At 45.9% G+C, this 21,653-nt stretch overlaps 1 protein-coding gene across 1 annotated transcript in view; it reads left to right on the top strand.

Moving 5' to 3' along the window:
• Nucleotides 1–9,801: 9,801 nt before the first annotated feature.
• Nucleotides 9,802–21,653, top strand: part of MOB3B (MOB kinase activator 3B) — a 511,186-nt gene continuing 499,334 nt past the window's right edge. The window contains exon 1 of the mRNA XM_069630919.1: nucleotides 9,802–10,055. The gene's annotated coding sequence lies outside the window, so the exon portion shown is untranslated. The remainder of the gene's footprint in view (nucleotides 10,056–21,653) is intronic.

The raw sequence follows: 21,653 nt of genomic DNA on the forward strand, positions 1-21,653 counted from the left end.
TGATCTACAGAATGATGCTACAGTGTGGAAGGGAACATTCACTGTAGTCCCACTGACAAACTTGATAAAGAAATTGCCCAAGTCAAGAGCGGCGGGCCCAGATAGTACTTGCAATGCTTTGTTGCAGCAGGCTTCGGAAAGATGTGCTAAGGTGTTGTCTATCATATTCCAGTGGATTGGAAGACATGGGAACATACCTGATACATGGAAGAAGAGTATTATTCTTCCGATCTACAAAAAAGGTGCCCATAAAGAACCAGCCAACTATAGGATGCTGGCTATGCTAGATATTCCAGCAAAAATGTTTGCTAAAATCCTGCTAGGTGACCTGAATCAATGGATTATCAGTTGTGGAGTACTGCCTGATAACCAATCTGGATTTAGAGCTGGGTCTTCAACATCCCATAATATTGCCAACTTAGTTATTGCTGTGGAATACTCGTGGAAGTCTCATGGGCTGTCTGTATATGTTGCATATATCGACTTTTTGGCAGCCTTCGATACTGTCTCACGAAGTAAGCTATGGGCTAAGCTAAAACAATGGGGAATACCCCATGGACTGCTGTATATGGTACAACTGCTTTACAAAGATACGTCAGTCAGAGTTCACCTCGATATAGAGGGGAGACTAGCAAAGCCATCCCTACACTCCGCGGAGTAAAGCAAGGCTGTACATTAGCGGCCATATTATTTAATTTGTATTTGGCAGACTTTTTAAGAGGGGTGAGGAATACCCAGATGTATGACATTAAGATGGGAATACTGAAACTTGGTTGGCTAGGGTATGCTGATCATCTCCTCTAATTGGATTATACATCCAAGGAACTTCAAGCTAAATTGGATGAACTGGTAAAATTTGCCTCAGCGAATGATGTGGTGGTCAATATAGACAAAACTAAAATAATGAAGTTCGAATATAAAAGCTTGAATAAGAACAAAAATCTAAAATTGGTGATAGACATGAGACAGATTGAAGTTGTTAATGAATATAAATATTTGGGTGTAATACTAGACAACAAGCTTAACTGGAAAAAACATTGGAGCGAAACAAAGTGAAAATGTATGATAGCGACCATGGCATAAAGTAAATTTATTGGAAGCCAAGGGAATTTTTCAGTGAGTACGGTGTTGAAATTATATTCTGCTAAAATTGTATCTTGTATGTTATATGGAGCAGAAATCGGGGGGAGTCATTTTAAGAAAGAGTTGAAAGAATTTGAAGCAAAACTGCTGAAGATACTAATGAGAATGCCCAAAAATCTCTCAGATTAATACATTCTATTAGAATGTGAGTTGCCAAGTGTAAATAGCCGTATTGAACTGATGGTGGCCGTGCTGTATGTCAAGCTGACTAGACTAACTAATGGTACCTTTGTGGTAAAGTTAATGGAACAATATGGAAGTGCACATAACAAGGTTGATTTTGTAACCTTAAATAGATGGAGAGGGGTTTATTATAAGTGGATCAAGAATGATAGTGCTCGATGGCTGTTGTATTCTATCAAACAGACCAAGCAGAAACTAAAAAGTCTGATATATGATCTGGACTATGAACAAATGTTAGTAAATCTTGGGTCAAAAGTAAATAGTGGGTTATTTCTTAGCCATCTAGCTATGAGAGAAAGCAAACCAATTTATCAATGTGCATATCCAGATTGTATCACGATCTGCTGGTACCTGATGTTTAAATTCAACATATGTAATGTCCTTGAAATCTTGGGAGCTAAACTCAGCATTCAAAAAGAACTCAGATACTGTAGATTATGTGGAGTAAATACTCTTGAGACAGCATACCATATAATATGCGAGTGTGATAGCTTAGCTGAGCTACGAAGTAAATACCTGATGAAGGATAATAATAATATGCACAAGTGTATTATGCTTGATATTTGGCGAAGTTTGCTTGATGGAAATGACATGAATTAAAAAAAATTTTTATACGATGAAATTTTATGTGATGACATTAGATATTTTAAAAGAGCTATCAAATGCTATATTGATGTTTTAATGGTGATGTATTGATTTTTAAAAGTTGATGAACAGTATTATTTATGTGACTCCATGAGATTTTATAAGCAAAACTTGAATTGTTATAAGCATATTATTATTAAATAAATAAATAGATAATCCATTAAATCTATACTCTCTTCCGATTCTTCTATAGTTATCGGGAGTGCATCCTGACATTTGGATGAAACATCCGATGCTGTCGGACGAGTCATTACTGCCATTTTCCTCTGGCTGGAGTAGGCTTTGTAACTTTAGCCTTTTCATTCTCTTGTAAAAACGAAAGAGCCCCTTGTGTTCCATTGATTATGGTTTCGAATCTTGTGTCTGTCTGTTTGTTGCACCTTGCTTGGGAGAACATTGGATAGGTATCTATCTCTCTTTGAATACTGTTTACATCTTGCTTAGTTAAGTGAGAAGAAGGATTTGTACTCGCTGCTTGTTCCTTAATTTCCAAGACGATGCAACCGTTATGCATTTTCTTACCCTGTGTGATGAGAGGTTCGCACCCTCCCATAGTGTACTTGTAGATTTTCCGAGTTGGTTCTCTGTTGGAGTTTCCTTGTTTATTTTACATCCAGACATGAATTCACAGTTAACATTGCAAGCATTATCAAGTAGTGAAGTATTAACTATGTGGAGTCTAAGGTCTTTATCTGACTCAGGCATTGTCTGAGTACCGTTTGTCGAAATACCCACTCCTCTTGGTGCTTTTGCTCCTTTTAAAATTTCAAGATCCGGTGCTTCTAGTATAACTTGTTGTTTACCGATATCCTGTGCAATCCCCTTTTTAGCATTTAGTGCTGTAATGTACCCTTCCATGTATATCAACTTGGTATGCATCATGGCAGCCAGCGTAGTATGGTCCCGTTTAAGGCCTCGTAAAGTTTGCTAAACGGGGCCAGTGCACTCGTTACTGCTGACATGATGGCAAAGAGATCCAGTTTTTTGGTTGGAGTCTCCTTGCTACTAGGTTGAGGTGTTGCTATAGATCTTCTGTTTAAATTTGGGGATAATACTGGTAGTTGTTAATTTAGAGGAGGGTGGTAGTTGTTAATATTGGAGACCACATGCTGTTCTGGGGCACTCATTTGTTCATCATTTTGTGATATTGACTGATTGATTATTGCGTCCTGTGTTGCCATGGCTTGATCTCTACTATTCCTTTATTTGGTGGGCAGTTCCTTGCTTACCGGCTTCGTTTCACAAACTGGTGCTCCCATCTTCATCGGGGAGAACCCCTCAGTAGGAATAGTGAGATCTTCCTGGATAGCCTGAGCACAGTTAAGGAGAGACAAAGTACCCCTCCTCAGCTTAGAACTAAGTTGAAGATTGGTCGTCGATTTATGGTGAATATCTCCTGTGATATTTTCCACTGCTTGTAGCAGGGGGACAAAGTTCTTTTTCTGCATTTCAAGATGGTTTACCCAAAACTTAGTTAATACCGGTCCTCTGGTTTTGGTTTTTCTTTGGTTGTTTAGTCTATCCAAGCTCCTAGGTTCTGTAGACATCTTTAATACCGGACAAATACCAGACCAGGTCAAACCCTGTGTTTCAGATCTCCCTTGTTTAGGTTTAATATGAGCTCCCTCTAGGATCTCTACATCCGAAAAGGTCGGCTAGGTTCACCCGGGCGAGCGTATCATTTCTTTGGAAAAAGTTTGGTAGTGAGCCTGCACTATGAGAGCTAGTTGTTTTCTGCAAGATGATCTTTCTGTATATCCTTGTTTTTTCATGCGCTGTTGCTACTTTGGGCGCTTGTTTCACCAATATGCTTATCTTTTGGATGGTTTTTGATTTCGGTGCACCCTTACAATTCCTGTGTTTTTGCAATACCTTTGCATTGCCCGTCCATTTTCCATGAAATTGCTTCAAAGTGGTTGCCTTCTGCCCCCCCCCCCCACCCCTTTGGATATTCACTTCCCAGATCTGTTGAATTCATGGGATTGCACGAGTCATGAAGGGAATCACTTAAACCCTCAATATCAACGCTACAATTCATTATTGATACTTGGATGTCCCTAGTGACAGCTCCTGTTCGTGATGAGTCTGGGGAATTCAAAGAAAGGGATGGGCTTGTTAAGTCCTTTCCGTGAGGTGTTGCATGGATTTCAATTTGGACCTGTATCGATGGTGACATTACTATCAGTGGTAACTATTTTTTCCATCCATTTGCCCCACATTACTTTCTATTTGCTTTGCCATTTTTTCAGATGTATTTTTCACTTCCTTGTCCATGTGCATGTATTTCCGGTCTTCTATAACTATTTGGAAGTCCTCCTTCCCTGCGCTATTGTCAGCATTTTGTGTGGAGGAATCATGCTCGAGATTCATCCCGCACTGCGGCAGGAGTAATTCCTCCCTTTCGTCTCCAGCACTCCCCGTCGTCTCCTTGGTTTCTGCAGGGTTGGATTTGCTGCCGGAGGGGGGAGGCGGGGCCCACACGTCACATGGCGTGCCGGCTCTGCGGCTCTTCACATCATCATGGACGGCCTCTCTTTGGTCTCCCCGGACCGCCCGCTCTACCCGCTCGCCATCCTCAGCGACATAGCTTTCCAGACCACCCTGCCCTCCGGGGACTTTACAGAAATCTGGTAAGATTTTACTAATATTACTTTTTGCCGAAAGCTCGGTCTGGGTAACGTGTGGAGCGCATGGGCAGAGAGGCTGATGCATGTAAGGGGGTGAGCGGTGTTGGTTGAGGGACTGTTTCACCAGGGTTCATTTCTTTCCTACCTGGATCGGAATCTTCCCTCATCTCGGAAGACGATGACGCAATCTTTTTAGTCGAGGGTAGAGTTTTCAGCGGGCTCCTGTGTTCCAGCCCGTGATCATCACAACAGGAACACTGGCTCCGCAATCAATGTCCTTCCTCCTCCAAACTCTGCATTCGCGCCATTGCTGCCATAGACTACCGCAGACTGATATAATCTCGTGCAGCCCTGCCTCATGAATATGCTTCTTGTTTTTTTGTTATCTTTGTCCTGTAGTGCCCTCACGCCTTCGGATTCATGGTCGCGCTATACAAATGTATTAAAGTAAAGTAAAGACTGCAACTCAGCAGCCAACTCTGCGGCCGATGCGCGCCCGCTCCGCAGCAGAAAGGGGTTTTTAAGGTGTCTGATCCCTTGCAATATAGAAATGGTGAAAAGACTTCAAACACACCAGGAATCACCAGGAAACAGTGTAGCAGGGTTGAAGGGACTGCCGCAGACTGCAACTCAGCAGCCAACTCTGCAGCCACTTTGCGGCAGAAATTAGTTTTATTAAGGTGTCTCCTCACTTGCAATGTAGAAATGGGGAAAAGACTTTAAACACACCAGGAAACAGTGTAGCAGGGTTGAAGGGACTGCCGCAGACTGCAACTCAGAAGCTAACTCTGCTGCAGCGCTGCAGCAGAAAGGAGTTTGTAAGACATCTGCTCCCTTGCAATGTAGAAATGGTGAAAAGACTTCAAACACACCAGGAATCACCAGGAAACAGTGTAGCAGGGTTGAAGGGACTACCGCAGACTGCAACTCAGCAGCCAACTCTGAAGTGAAATAAGAAACAGCAATCGGATTGAACTGTTAAAGAAACCAAGAAGGAGTGTAAAGTTGATTTGAAGCTGTTTTTCTGAAAATTGCAAGATTGATAATAAGTATAAATTGACTGCCTGAACTGGAGGAAGGGAGCCCTGGGGTTTTGTGAACTGTTGCAAAGTTGGGGAAGGGAACACTGAGGATGTGTGGAACTAGCCTGAACTTGGGAAGGGCAATACCAAGACTTTTGCTGAACTTTCTTGAACTTGGGGAAGGGGAGCTGAAAAGTATACTAGGAGCTGGAAGAAGCTCAGACTTTTATTTCGAATACTATTTCTTTTATTGCTGACATCCTGCACATTGTTTAACTTTAGTTGTGAGGGCAAGTATAGGTTTTGGACACAGACAAACTTTAAGTTGAACGTTTCGGCTCAGACTTTCCTTAGTTTCTTTAAGTAGAGAAATCCCACCTTAGAATAGGGCAAGTTAGGCCTTCATCCATCCTAACATTTCAGTTAATAAAACAATTCTGTTTGAACTTTGAATCTGTTGTCTGTGTCTTGCTTCATGATGCCCTCACAGGAGTTATTGAAGTAAAACTCTGTGGCAAGCCTGTATCCAGATGAGAGCGAACTGGAGATCACCTGATGTCCATGACCATCCCTATTTTATTTGGAGATTGTTAATAAAACAGTATTTCTGCCACATTATTGGTCTCTTAAATTTTTTGGCCATGGGACGCTCGTTGCCAGTCCACTGCTTACCCGAGAGAGGGGGCGTCGTCCCCAAACTCGGCACTGGATAACTTGTGCAGAGAATTCTGGAGGATGAGGAAATGGTCCTTAGGGGGAGGTGCTGAGTACCCTTGAAGTAGTGCTTGAAAACAGCCACAGAATCTTGTAAGAGCACTTAGACACCTGAATTGGCGGTAAAAGACTCTGGGAACTGTAGTTAAAGTACCAAAGTGTCCAATGGAGGCTATGACAGAAGAAAATAACACACTTTGAATCTTGGGAATTGTAGGCAAAGTACCAAAATGCCTAACTCAGCCTATATGTGAAGGAAAGAACAGACACTAGCTTTTAGGAACTTCAGCCAAAGTACCAAAGTATCTAAGGAAGCATGAGAGAAAAGGAACGCACATGCACTGAATTCTGGGAGCTGTGGTTAAAGTACCTGTGTGCCGAATGAAGATTGTGTGAGAAGAAGGACAAAGTCCAGAGATGATTTGGCAACGAGTAAACTAAATGAAAGGGAGAATCACTACAGATAGACCTTGAGAAGAGTTTGTTCATGAGAAAAAAAGAACCTGCACTCTCCAGAAAGGTTTGAATTCCACTGTTTGCAAAGGGGAAAAAAGTAGTGTGCCTGGCTGAGATGATTATGAAGATAAAAGAAAATGTGTTTTAGTAGTAAATTTAAGCTATTAATAAAAGTCACATAAACTACTCCGAGCCTTTCAAATGTTATTGTAATACTAAGGTCCTCCTGACCACACATGGCTCATGTGACTTGCCCATCCGCCAATCCCAGGAACAGACAGGGGGCTTTATCACCCTCTTTATAGGGAATAGGACCCCAATATTGAGCTAAACCAATTCAGTGTTGCCATTTCAACCTATTGATGCTCTATCAGAAAAGGCAAAGAAAGTCTGAATGAGCCTACAAATGTTAAGAAAGTGTTGATTATTCCCTGTAAACTACTGGTTGGGCCATCTTTGTTTTTCATGCCCAAGAAAAAGCCGGAATTGCTGCCAGACATGGATTGTCATCGGTTAAATACTAGTAAGGTAATTGCTAGCACAAATAAAGATCATTGAGAATGCTTCTTGTATCGTCCCATTTGCCTACTTATTATGGATTATAAAATGTATTCCAAAGTTATCACCACCCGTTTAGAAGGACTTTTGTCCTCCTTGATTAATCCAGATCAGACAGCATTTCTAAAAAGGTGACATGCTTTTGAAGATACCAGGGGGGTAATAAAAGTCATTGAATGTGTTCATAAAACACATCTAATCTTGATAACCTAGTTTAAGATATAAAAAGACATTCAATAGATGGCATTTGACCAATTTCAAAATGGAGAAATGTGGATTAAGCTTCACCATTAATCATTGCAAATGATAACCCCTGGATGCTGTGAGACCCCAAATATTCACTACTCATAAACATCCCAGAGCATTAGCCGCTTGGCGCCATATCTAGTTTCAAATAACTAGCCACAATCCATAACTATCAAGTAGCTGAATCCAAAATTATTAATTCCGATCTTAAGACAGGTTTCCTGTTCTATGGAGAAACCAGATGAGTATTACGTCTGTGGTTTCATATCACTAGACTCTTTGAAACTTATACAAAGATAATTGCTCACCTCAACTACAAGAAATGTGACAGGCTGGAACTACCCTGATTTGTTAAATACTAGCATACAGTGAACTTGCTACCCAAGCAAATGTATACACTCTAGGGGCCTGATTCGCAAAGCTTTTTTGAATGGGGCATTCCCATTGAATCCGGTCCTAGACGTGTAATTAAACTTCTATCCGGTTTAGTGATGCAAGACCTCAATAGACTCTTTCCATTTTATTTGGGTGCATAATATTCCTAGAATTTTAGAAGAGTTCCCACCAACGATATGAATAAGCGAGGCCTGGCTACAAGAGGGTTTTTTTCAATGGTTACACGAGGCCCCGATTTAAAGCTTTGGACCAATCTAGATCACGACACGAGTCAGGGAAATACTTTTTTTGTATATTTATCTCACCCGGTAATGTAGGGGTATACCGATACCGATTTCAGTTCCTACAGAAGTAGATCATAATTCAGCGAGGGGGGCACGTCCGTTCCTCTAATGGGAACTAGTCCCTAGCCTGCCTGCCAGGGAGGCGGCAGACGGAGTGCGGGCCCCCAGGGGTTTGGGGTTTGAATGTTGGAGTGCGGTCGGCGTGTTTCGGGTCGGTGGTCGGGCTGTTGAGAGGTGTTGCGCGGGTGGCGGATGCGATTAGTAGTGGCGGGAGTAGCAGAGCTGGGGTCGGGGAGTGAGTTGGTGGGGGGCGTTTGTTTGTGGTAGGGTGGCTGTTGGTGTGGATTGGCTGGGTGTGGTTTGTGGTAGGGTGGCTGGTGGTGTTGGATTGGGGGTGGTGGTTGTTTGTGGTTTGGTGGCTGGAGGTGGTAGTGTGGGTGTCGCTCGGGTTGGTCGCGGTGGGTTGGCGGCAGCGCGCGGTGCCTCGCCTGAAGCGCATGTGTAGGCGTACGGGCTGGGGTCTCGCGGGTCTGCGCGCTGGTCTCCGGGCTCGCTGGATGGTGAGAGTTTGGGGTGTAGTGTCTGTTGGTGTGGATTGGTGGGGTGTGGTTGTTTGCGGTGGGATTGCGGGTGGCTGGTGTTGGATTGGTGGGGTGTGGTAGTTTGCGGTGGGGTTGCAGGTGGCTGGTGTTGTTTTGGGGTAGTAGTTGTTTGTGGCTGGAGGTTCGTGTGTGGGTGTCGCTTGGGTTAGTCGCGGTGGGTTGGCGGCAGCGCGCGGTGCCTCGCCTGAAGCGCATGTGTAGGCGTACGGGCTGGGGTCTCGCGGGTCTGCGCGCCGGTCTCCGGGCTCACTGGGCGGGGTGAGTTTGGGGTGTAGTGTCTGTTGGTGTGGATTGGTGGGGTGTGGTTGTTTGCGGTGGGATTGCGGGTGGCTGGTGTTGGATTGGTGGGGTGTGGTTGTTTGCGGTGGGGTTGCAGGTGGCTGGTGTTGTTCTGGGGTAGTAGTTTGTGGCTGGAGGTTCGTGTGTGGGTGTCACTCAGGTTGGTCGCGGTGGGTTGGTGGCAGCGCGCGGTGCCCCGCCTGAAGCGCATGTGTAGGCGTACGGGCTGGGGTCTCGCGGGTCTGCGCGCCGGTCTCCGGGCTCACTGGGTGGTGTGAGTTTGGGGTGTAGTGTCTGTTGGTGTGGATTGGTGGGGTGCGGTTGTTTGCGGTGGGGTTGCGGGTGGTTTGTGTGGAAGTGTGGCCTGTGTGTTGTTTGGTGTAGGTGGTGCACATCATCCTTTAGGATGGGGAAGCGCCTGCGTGGGTCCGCCCGCGCGTTCGTTAATTAAGAAGAAGAAGAAGAAGAATTCAGCGAGGGGCACTATTAAGTCCTTAGTCCTGCAGACACGGTGACAAACATCCCAGAAGGGCAATGCACGTCCCTATCCCGGCGTTTTGGGCGCTGATTGTGATGTTCTGTCAGTCCCTGGCGCTCGGCGTTGCAGTACCGCTTTCGGCCGCCGGGCGTCTCCTGTCGCCCGGTGGCTTGGCTCTGCACTCTCCGTTGAAGTTGGTGCCTCCCTCGCCTCTGGAGAGCAGCTTTTCCCGCATGTGCCTGTCCGGGGAGCGGTGATAGCCTTGGGCGAGGCCTTTCCGACGTGACCCTCTCCCTGTTCCGGAACCAGCGCGGGAGGAGTGGCGGATCCGGGCAGCTTCATTCCCCGGGACACAAAGAGGAACTCCGCCGCCTCGCCCGGACAAGAGCAGCCGCTGCCCAGCAGGGACCAGCAGCACCCAGGTAACGCGCCCTGGGGGAGCCTCCTGCTCACAGTTGCACCCCGTGCCGGCCACGGGAGCCTGTGGACGGGTGCGAGGAGCGAGTGCAGCCGCTCCACATGTGCAACAGTTCTGGAGCACCCCTGAGGCTGCGCACGGCATCCACACATCGGCGGCGAGGCTGCCAGCTGCAGGGCGCTCGCCCTGTTTACAGCCACTGTCTGTCACCCCATTGTTCATCTGCCCGCCCACCCCCGACTTCTTAACCTGTAATTACACCCCGGAACCCGTGTATGTCAACGGGGAGACGTGCTCCCTGTTTTCAACTTTGCCACTCTTGGCAGCGGGCGTGCCAGAGCTGCGCGTGTTCATGCCCGTGCGCTCCACGGGAGCCGTGCCCGGAGCCCCTTCTCGGGCGGGGAAGGAGCAGCTGGGGTTGCTGTGTCCGGCCGGCCCGTGGCTGGTCCTAGGATAGCGGCCATCACGTCCCACCGGTCCCGTGCTTGCCCCCACAGAGGCACCCCGGATTCCGCAATATTCATGCCTGTGTTCCCGGGCCTCTGTGTTGGGGTGCAAGTGGACATATCCCCGCCCCCCAGCTTCCCTGTGCGTGTAGGACAGGGAAGCTGGCAGGGTTTTCTTTTCTTCGCAGCTGCCCCGGAGTGTCGGTTTTACACAGAGTTGAAATCGGCACCTGCACAATGCTGAAATGCGTGACCTCTGCCTGCCGTTAATCATTCCCATATCTTTGAAAGAGGGGGATGGGGGGGCTCTACAAATCAAGCAACTATGTACATTGACATTTTAGACAAGGTTAGACTATCCTAACCACATGCCTGTCATGGTCTGAGTGGGTGATAATATTGTGATTTTTTTTTTTATCTGCAAACGTTCATGTTCGATGCTGCGGCTCTTACGAGCAGGCATAACTTTGGTTTGGGGTGGGGGTCGTTTAGGTAGTGGGAGCGCTCCCAAGCATTCCAAACCCCTCCCGTAATTGTATTGTCGTCTAGTTGCAGCCTGACGTTTTTTGCCCATTAACCTCATGTAGCATTGGGTGGGGTGTGCTTCTGGGAACGCCTCTCCTAAAATATGATTTGTTGCCGGATGTTATCCTCCCGGAAGGATCGGGATATTGTTCTCAAAATCTATGGACTTTCCAATGTTTGTGATACACAATTGGTGAGAGATGTCAAACCTCTCGCCTAGCACTGCTGCAGTCTCTCTTGCTATTGCAGCGGGTAGGTCTCTAGCGAGTGCTGCACGGGGCAAATCAAACGTTGATCCCCACGGGTAGAGCGCCAGACTTTCCCAACCTCTGCTTATGCGATCTCCTGCCCCGGCTGCCAGGCAAAGGCAGCGAATGGGAGGCAGCGTGGCCAAGTGGCGTTGTGTACATTTTAAATTTCCCTCCCCAAACGTGCCCATTCTTTTGCGCGAAGCAGCTGAGCTGTGTAAAAGTGAACGCTTTCCCGGGAAAGGGCTTGGTTATTGAAACTCGAACAGACGTTCCCATTGAAGCATGTTGCCTGGACTCTCAGTCGTGCCCTGGCCCTCCTCGCAAGACCCTACAGCTGCTTCCCCTCCCCCCTAAGCCCCATTGGCGAACGGACACCAAATGCTGAGCTACTACTGTCAAAGCTTCTGCATTCATCATCCATTCTAATATGACACAACTATGTGTCAAATTTTGAATCTAGAATCTCAGACAGCAGTCACCTATCCGGCCACCTCCCCATGTCTTCGTTTGGAAGAGTCCTAGTTTTAAGTGTACCTTTCTATGGAAAGCCCATACTTGAAGACATGTCATTTACTTTCGATACAATATACCCCGTTCGTTTCCTCGACAATGTGACATTTCTTATAGCAACGAAACAGTGTGCTTATATGACCTACATTTTTTATGTGCCAAATTTTTAAAAAAATGCATTTGAGTGGCCGCATTCATCATTCGGATAGCACAACAAGTCTTGCTTGTAGAGAACACATTTAAATCATTAAAAAAAATACCCAACACTGATCAACAGTTCAGTGACGACAAACTAGCAGATGGGAGAGAACCCTAACTAGCGGTATTAAAGCACTGAGATCCGTAATGCTACTTGCACATGAAGTGCCAGTGCCGGACTGGGACAAGAAATAGGCCCGAACACCCCCAAAAAAGTGGCCCACCCCTCGCTTCACGACCCTTGACCTCTGATGACATCACCGCAAGTGATGTCATTTGACCCCACCCCAAAGTGACATCCCGGGAAGTGTTGAAACATGACCTTTCACCCCTTGACCAAACAGGAAGGTGGCATCAAATAGCATTGTTCCTAAATACACTACGAAAAATATGGTTATGATTTCACTAATGTGATATACATTTCATACAAGAATGGATCACTATATGTATCATTAATATCTGTGTGTATAGATCCATATTGTCAAATTACTGTGACTGCAAGTGGACGTCCAAGGCCAAATGATAATATGTTATTGTATAGTACTTACTCTTAAGCTCTTTTTTATAGAACAAATATGCATACAATATCACCCAGCCTGTGTTGGTACTCATTTATCGACTTAAGAAGGATGAAAGGCTGAGATGGCCTTGCTGGGATTCTAACCTGCAGATCAAACACACATCACAGCAGGGAGCGCTCAGCCCATTGAGCTATCATAATGGCTGTAGTAAAATGAGCAATTATTCTGTAGTGGATACCATTAAACTGGTAACTGAGATTTAACAGCAGTTCATCTGCAGGTCTGGTGCACAGCTGGCCGCATGTCAAGCCTGCATGCATCTACTTTCAGGCTTCAGAGGTTGTCAAAATAGGGAAAGCAGCACACTCACAGGTCATCCCATACCCTCCGCACACATGACCTTATACATGCAACCAAACATCTTGAACAGCATGCTAGGGAGATGGGAACGATAGACACATTGGGCCTCATTACAATTTCAGCGGTAGCCTTGCTGGTAAAACCGGCTGGCTGCCGCCAAACTTGCAAATTTTTCCGCTGCCCGGGAATGGGCAATTACCGGGCTAGTACAACCCTGGTGGACCCGGTAATTGCCCATTCCCGGGTGCCGGAAAATATTCTTCCCCAATCCCATTTGAGCCCCATAGGGCTCAATGAGAATGGGGAGGCAGGATGTACTGGCACCATTCGTGAATGGTGATGGTGCATACGACATGCTCTGCTCGCAGGTGCCGGTCCATCCGTCAGGTCAGCCCTGGCGGGCAAAAAGGCACTCGCGAGCAGAACTTGTAGTTTGCCGGTACAGTAACAACGGTACCGGTAAGCTTAATGGTACCATTGTTATTGTACAGGCAAACTTGTAATGAGGCCCATTACAACAAAGCATTGATTGTGGCACAATGAAGTCAATGGCCACTTGATGTGCTATGGTCAAATATTTGTACACTGTACAGAAGCTTTTAGGCACACGAATTTTGTGAAGTGACCGAGGACACCGAGATGGAATGTCTTGTGTTGATCGTAACAGAGACAACGGCAGAAAAAAAACATGTGATTACTGCAACTTGCGAAAGGCAAAATACATAGTCCGAAATGGATGCTCATTATACTCTAAAATTGGTAGTTTACCCTAATATCACTAATACATATTTATCACTAATACAACAGCACAGCAACTCCACGGGGCACTGTGCCGCATGTGAATGATGCATGCATCATAATTTATCATGCACTCATCATGCATGCAAATAAATCATCAAAGCAAGGTAACATGTGTTACCTTGCTTTGTTGAATTATGCTGTTACAAGTGTTAATTTTTTGTAATAAAAAAAATATATATATTTTAAAAAAAAATCTTTTCAAAACTGGCCCCCACTCCCGAGGGACGATTTCGGCCTGACACGGGCCGAAAGGCCGAGGGTCCAATCCGACCCTGGCCAGTGCTGTTTCCTTTGCGCCAGTCACCTCTCTGCCCACTGATGAGCTGTGTTCCAAGGGAGGCTCACAAGCATTCCAATAGCAATACACATTGTCAAATCCTATTATTACACCGAGACACCTGTTATGCTATGTTATGGATCTAAGAGCAGAACTAAGAGCAGAGAACTCAAACTGGGCCTTCTGAAAAACCTTGACAACCTGGCTCTTTGCCTAAACTACTGTCGACCTGGATATTACCCTGCATGCAATCTATGTCTTCAATGTCCTGAACTTCTTTTTCCTAATTGAATGTCTTTTCCCAATTGATTACAGATATGCCCTCTGTTATGAATCAAGCTTGTGTATAAATGTAACGTTCGCAACAGCGCCCTGCTGCCGGAGGTTTTAGCTGCCCTACAAATGAAATAAATAAATATATTATGTTGCTGTACTATTTTGCTCCTCAGAATATCCACATTAGTTATTTCAAAGCACTAATCCTTGTCCATGGTGTATTATGCCTCCTCCTGGGGCAGCTGGACTATAGCCTGCTGTGAAGGAGAGCAAGATCCAAGTAAGCGTGAGGGGAAGCAGGGAAGGAGGTTGCAGACGCAGGGAGGGAGTCGGGCAGCGGTGAAATGCTTGCATTAGAGTGGGTGGGTGTTAATCCACTGTATATTTACTATCCTCTAAAGCGATAAGACACAAAGAGTATGTGTTTGGTTAATATACGTATTGAGATTGCAAGGAAGGTTTGCAAGAATTGTAGGTTAGAGATCAAGTAGTGTTTGGTGTGTAAGGGGCACGAGGGCTATTCATATTCTAAGTGTGTTATACAATTGGGCCCTGTGCGTTAAGTGTCATTTTGTCACCTCTTCCATACAGTGGGGCCGATCATTTGTTGTGAAGGACCAAATGGGACACCCTCTGTTGGTGGTGCCCTAAGAAGCTGCCTACATTTGCCTTGTTATATCACCTTCCCCTTGTCTATTAGGAGGCGAATGACTGGACGTCATGATTTCCAGGTGATAGCTGGAGTCTCTGGATTTCTCCTGATAATGTGTCTGGGGGAAATGATCTTGGTACACACAGAAGGCTACATTTTTTACTTTCCTTCCAAAATTAAGATGTCTGTCATCTATGGTACTGAAATGTGAACAGCAGTGAGCTTGTGCTATTTTTTTATTTTATTTATTGTTTGTTTGTTTTAATATTTGTAGTGCGCGCCAGACCCAAGGGTATCAGGGTCCAAAAGACATCAAGAGGGTTGTTCAGCTTAGGTTACATTGCTGTGCGGCGTCAAACATGAGGTACAACATAGCAAGATTTACATAAAAATGTACAGATGTAGGATGCAGGTTACACAACAGTGAGGCACCATAGAAAATAGGAGTAATATACATATGTACAGTGCATGCATGAATGCTAATCAGGGCATGGTTGGGTGCCTGTCAATGGTCGTTTTCCTTGAGCCATTGGATAAGATTGGACCTGAAGCGTGAGTAGGGTAAGTCTTCCCTCAATAGCAGAGGAAGGGAGTTCCAGTGTTGGGCGGCTTTAAACGGGAAGCTACTGCCTCCAGACTTGGTGCGTTTGAATATGGGCACCATTAGGAGATTTGCGTTGACAGATCTCGTGATGCGGTTGGATTGTTGTCTGGTGATTCTACCTGTAAGGTATTGTGGGGCCGTAGAATGGAGACATTTATGAGTCAAGGAGGCAGTTTTAAGGAATATTTTGTCTTTAGTGGAGAGCCCGTTGTTGGATCTTCTGAGGTCGGAGATATGGTCTTTCTTAGGGAGGCTTAAGGCTGCTCTCAGAGCATTGTTTTGTAGGATCTGAATTTTATTGGTTATATATTTATTGCTGCCCAGGTATAAGGCGTTGCAATAGTCCAATTTGGACAAGACAAGGGCTCTTGCTAGGGTAATGCAGTTGTTAGATGATAGGAAGGGTTTGGCTGCTCAGATTAGCTTGAAGTGTAGGCGATAGATGAGGCCAATGAATTGACCTGTTGGGCGAAAGTGAGTGTGGATTCCAGGTAGAAGCCTAAGGTTTTGACCACTTTGGCTACTTTGATATTGTTGTTGTCTTTTATGAAGTTGGAGTAATTTTGACCTAGTTTGATGAGGTGGGCAGGTGAGCCGAGGATGAGGAGTTCTGTTTTGTCATCATTCAGGCATAGACTGTGGGAGGCCATCCATTCCTGGATGATGAGGTCTACTCTATCCACAAAGGCCAAATCCTTGTTATAATCGCCCGTCAATGGGATGAGGATCTGTGTATCATCGGCATAGTTAGTGTAGGTGATACCCAGGCCATCTAGATCATCAAAAAGGGGCTTTGTGAATATGTTGTACAAAGTAGGTGATACACAGGAACCCTGTGGCACACCACAGGTGATGGGTATGGGGTCTGTCGCAGCTAGCGGCGAGAAGACACACATAGTCCTATTGTCTAGGAATGATTTAATCCATCCTATTGCCTCCTGTGAGAAGTGTGCTGCGGAGTCTAAGTGATTACAAAGGGTCTTGTGGTCGACTAGATCAAACGCCGCAGAGAGATCAAGCAACAGCAGTAGGGCCGCCCTGCCATCGTCTCTCAGTGCGTTTATTTGCGCCTTGAGGTCTACAAGCGCAGTCTCAGTTCCATGTTGTGGTCTGAAACCCGATTGTCGTACCCCAAGGAGGTGGTTACTTTCCGAGTATTGTTGGATTTGAGTGTACGCCATTCTATCTAAAATTTTGAGCAAGAATGCGACTGTGGTAATTGGGCAATAGTTAGTAGGGATGGATGGGTCGAGGGTTTGTCTTTTGAGTAGGGGAAGGACCCAGAACTGTTTCAGGTTGTTGGGGACAGTACCTGTGGAGAAGGAAGCGTTTATGAGTTTGGAGATGAATGGTGATAGGTCGCGAGCAGCGTCTTTGATGGTTTGGGCTGGGAAAGGGTCTCCGTGGCAGTTGGATGGTTTAATGGTGAGGATAGTTTTTTCAACTTCTAAGATGGATACTTTCTTGAAGTTCAAGGGAGCGTATGAGGTGTGGGGTGGGTTGGTTGTCTGCTGCGGCTTAGATGTTGTGTTAAGGTTGGTCGACAGCAGGAGGGTTTCTTTTTTGTTGTTAATCTTAGCTTGGAGGGTTGTTATCTTATTAGATAGAGGAGTTTGGATACTGGTGCACCAGTCTTTGTTCTTTAGATAGGTGTCTGGAGGTTGGATGGGTGATTCTAACTCTGAGTATGGTGAACAACTCTTTAGTGTTCGATTTGCCTTGGGTACTGCGCAGATTGTATGAGGTATGTTTAGCTATAGTAATATCTCTTTTATAAAGTGCAGATATTTTGCTAAGGTTATTTTGGTTGCTGATGGAGGGGTCTAGTCTCCATATTTGCTCATGCTTCCACTTGTCAAGTCTAATAGCTTTCAAGTGGGGGGTGAACCAGGTGTTCACATGCTTTTTAGGTTTGCTTTTTCTAAGTTTGAATGGCGCTATGGTATCTATGGGGGATAGCATTATTTTGTTGTACTCTTCCACCAAAGTTTGCAGGTCTGAGTGGTCAGGAAGGGAGTTTAGCGTGGGAAGAATCATGGGAATTAGATTTTCAGCTGTAATGTTGCTTTTCTTTCTAGTGTGGATGGCTGGGGCTATGCTGGTGACAAGGGGTGGGGGGTGTGGTCGCTATGTCAAAGGCAATCAAGTAGTGATCGGACCAAGGCTGAGGTGTAGTAGTAGTGATGGATATCTGGCAGTTGAGTTCTGCAATCCAATCAAGTGTCCTACCTTTAATGTGGGTAGGGGCTGTGACTTTTTGGGTGAACCCTAATTCCTCGAGGGAATTATTAATGTGCATGGCATTTTGGTCAGTAGGGTCGTTGTGCCCTATGTTGAGGTCTCCTAGTAGGAGGCACTGAGATGAGTTTGTAAGATTGTCAGAAAGGATGTTAGTGAGGTCTTCTTCGAAGGTGCCAAGTGGGCCGGGGTGTCTGTATATGAGAAAAATGGTTATGGACTTGGTATCTGAGATCGTCAATTTTGCAGTAAGGGACTCGCAGGAGTCCATTACCGTTTGTGACGAGGTGAGTCTTAGGGCTAGGCTTGTTTTAGCTGTTATGGCCAGGCCTCCGCCTCGGGATTTGGTGCGATCAATTCTGAGTAGGGTATAATTTTGGGGTATAGCTAGCATGATCGCTGGGCCTGCTGCTGGGTCTAGCCAGGATTCAGTGATAGCCAGGAAGTCCATTTTGTCAGATTGGAGAAGGTCAGCTATTTCTGTGGCAATCGCCACCATTGAACCAGCATTTATTAGTGCCCCTTTAATACTGGTCGGGTTAGGTTCCGATGGAGGGGGTTGGGTGTGAGGATGGTTGTAGATGGAATCACGCGAAATGCGACTGTTGAGCTGGAGGTGGTGCCGGATAGTGGCATTGTTACTAGCAGGGAGGTGAGGTCATTTAGCTGAGGGTTCGTAAAGTTTCGGGAGTCTCGCTCGTAGTCTCAGGTTTCTATGGAGAGGGTTACAGGGTAGGGTGCCCCAAGTCGTCTGGTTTAGGTGTTGATTGGGAGGGGGCGCAAAGTTAGCTAGGTGCAGTGTGTGTGCCATGATGGGGTGGATAGTGCTGATTAAATTTAGTATCGTCTTGAGTAGAATGGTGTAAATAGTGGGAAGATACATGATCAAAAGGTAGAGTGATAAAGGGCAAAGGGCAGTGGTGTGCAGCGTATGGGACGATGTCTAGGGTGGGGGTCAGCACGGCAGGGCAAACAGGGCAAACATATAGGCCGATAGTGTGGTTAGCTAATCAGGCAGGTACAGAGGGGCACGGCACGCAGGGCAGGTGCTTAGACCAAGTATTGGAATTTGTGTTCACTGCTGGCCCTACCCAGAGGGTCTGAGAGCAAGTTACAAGTTTCAAAGGTGGGAAGTTAAACTGAAGTTACAAAATATTTCAGGATTGGATAGACAAGTTGTAGGAGAGGAGTTCAAGGTTCAGGGTTAGGTATGAGGCTCTTTCTGAAAGTAGTGATGGTGGGTGCAGTGCGGAGGTGAAGATGTAGGGATATTGTGTCAAGGTTGTGGAGGCTCCCACAACAGGAAGCTATTCTTGGTAATACTGCTGAATCAAGGGTAAAAAGGCATAACAAAATACATTGACCTCGTACTGAGGGACCTGGCCCGCTGTGCTTCTATGTGCTAATGCAGGTCTTTCTTGTCTTGTGTCACTTCATTATGAAGATGAAAGACTGAGCTTCTGTGCATCTCTAAGCATGCTTCGGGGTTTTACCCCTCAGCTGTGGAACATTGGTTTTCATGTATGTAATTCTTTCTTGCAATATCATTTGTCTGACCTTGTTTACTTGATTGCGATCTTTGTGGGCTGTCTTTGAATCTCAAAAAAATTCAAGGGTACGATAATGCATTTAGCACACATGGACTGCGATACCCCAACACATGTCACATGATGTGGCTATGGTACTTCCTCAAAGAAGTCATGTTTGACAGTAATGTTGAGAGAGAAAAACATTAATCATTAATCTAGGGACAATTATCATATTAGAACGAGAAATCATTACATTAGACTACCCACCCAGCAAGACCACAGTACAATAATATTTTATCGGAGCAGACACTGCATGGAAACAGCTTCCACCCAGGTCTCCATCTTCCTCACTATTGCTCATCACTGTCAGCTCTTGACTATCCTCATTCTAGCGGCTCTCTCTGCTGCATTGGGCTCTGTTGTCCATCTCCTGATGCAAATCTACTTCTTCCCTCCACTTATTTCTTTCCTCCTTTTCTAAACCCACCCATCAGGACTTGCGCCCCCCCACCCACGGGTCCTCCTTGACATCAATCATGAATGCCACCAGTTCCTTAGCTGTACTTATGTACTGCTAAACTCAGCCTTCTTAGCAGCAGAAACATTTCCCCACTTCACTTTCCACTCAACTAAGTCTTTGATCTCCACTCTCACCTTCTGCAAACTTTAGTTCTGTTCCAGTCTCCTCCTCAGTCTCTCACTCTGTTCCTTGGCACATCTTAGCAAAGTTCTCAACTTTTCCATCCATACACTTCCACTTCCCTTTAAACTCACTCAAGCCTCTGCTCACGGCCTCCAAGCTGGTTGGCTCTCCATGCAAAACGACCCTGTTTCAAATACTTTCTACTGGTCTTTAAATCTATCAACGGACTTGCCCCTACACCTCAGAGTCTCATAGGTCCCTGACACCCCTACCAGCCCTCTCTCGCACTTCCCTCAGGGCCCTGCACCCAACCCATCCTCACTGCACTTGAGAAAAAACCCGTTAGAGTGGCTCCCTACGTCACTCCCTGTGACCGTCTGTGCACTTGCACGATCCAAATGCACCTTGCCTGAAGATCGTCTGTCCGCTTCACCCCCTTGTCCTCACCCCTTAATTGCACTTGGTAAAACTGCAGAATGGTTGTTAGGCTTATTTGCTGTGCCCCAACTGTTAATGTACTGTATGCACTTACTTTGCCTGTGCAGACCTTTATCGTCTCAGAATTTCAAGGGCTCTGAGTGACTGTTGTTTTTCCCCATGCTCCCCACCCTCCTTAAGTGCTTTGAAACACTTTCCTGTGTATAGGGGCTTTATAACTAAACATTACCATACCATACGATACCTTTCTGACTCTATCGCTTGCTAATCTCCCTCTTGAACTGTCAAATCTCACGCACTGCTGAATCGTGCTGTCCCCCGGCCCATCCTTTTGCTGCGTCCCACTTCCGCTCATTCTTCCACACAGCCACCCACCACGGGAACTCCCTTTCCCCAGAGATTAAGAACATTCCTGCATTGGTAGACTTCAAAATCACTTTCTTAAGAGACATCTCCTCCCACTTGAAGCACCCCTCACGTCCACAACCTTTAGATATTTTAAGAAAGCCCCCTTAGACGCTCAGACCAGAAAAAATACAACCTGCTAGGGGAAAAAGTCCCAATATACTTCTACCAAGGATAACAAGTTTATTTTCACACAAAAATGGAAAGCGCCAACAAAGAACTCTGCGACTGTGACAAATCAACTTCCAGGGCACCAGTGGTCCAGGGATGAATATCAGTTTCTAAACCATCAATCGGCCCCACACATCTAATACACCAGAAGGGATCCAAACAGATTGGAAATGCAAGTAAATTATAAACCCCCTTATCCAAATTTGATAACTTGGACGGAACGGCAGGCTTATCTCCGTAAGGTCGTGGATTGTTGGTTAGTTGCAACACAGCAAAAATACAATTATTATCCAATGATAAACGGAACTGTCCAGTCAAGATTGTATAAAAATATCTACTTTATTATTACAACAGACAGTTCAAGCACACTACAAAATACAGCCCACCCTGTAAAGGAACACAGAGGACAGACAGTTTCACGAAGGAAAGGGATGCACTCTGGGTACTGACAGGAGGATAGTCGGTAAAGCAATCAGTCTTAACTGTTCAAGGTGATTTGGTTTTAGCACCAAGGGAGCAAGGGGTCATAAATGTCACTATGGGCCTTTGCAGAAGGACCAGGGGACAGAACCACAATGTACCTGGTGCTTGAGATGATCTTGATGCTCGACAGCGTATAGTCGGTTCCAGAATGCTTTGCAGCTCTTGCGTCAGAGTTCAAGACGGGAGACGGCTGCAGGTATCAGGCGGCAGGCAGTTCAGCAAGCGAGGGTGGACGGACGGCTGCAGGCTGGCCTACACAGTGGCTCCGGGTCAA

Source organism: Ambystoma mexicanum, chromosome 6q (assembly GCF_040938575.1).
Source record: "Ambystoma mexicanum isolate Mex_15411 chromosome 6q, UKY_AmexF1_1, whole genome shotgun sequence".
Taxonomy (NCBI): Eukaryota; Metazoa; Chordata; class Amphibia; order Caudata; family Ambystomatidae; genus Ambystoma; species Ambystoma mexicanum.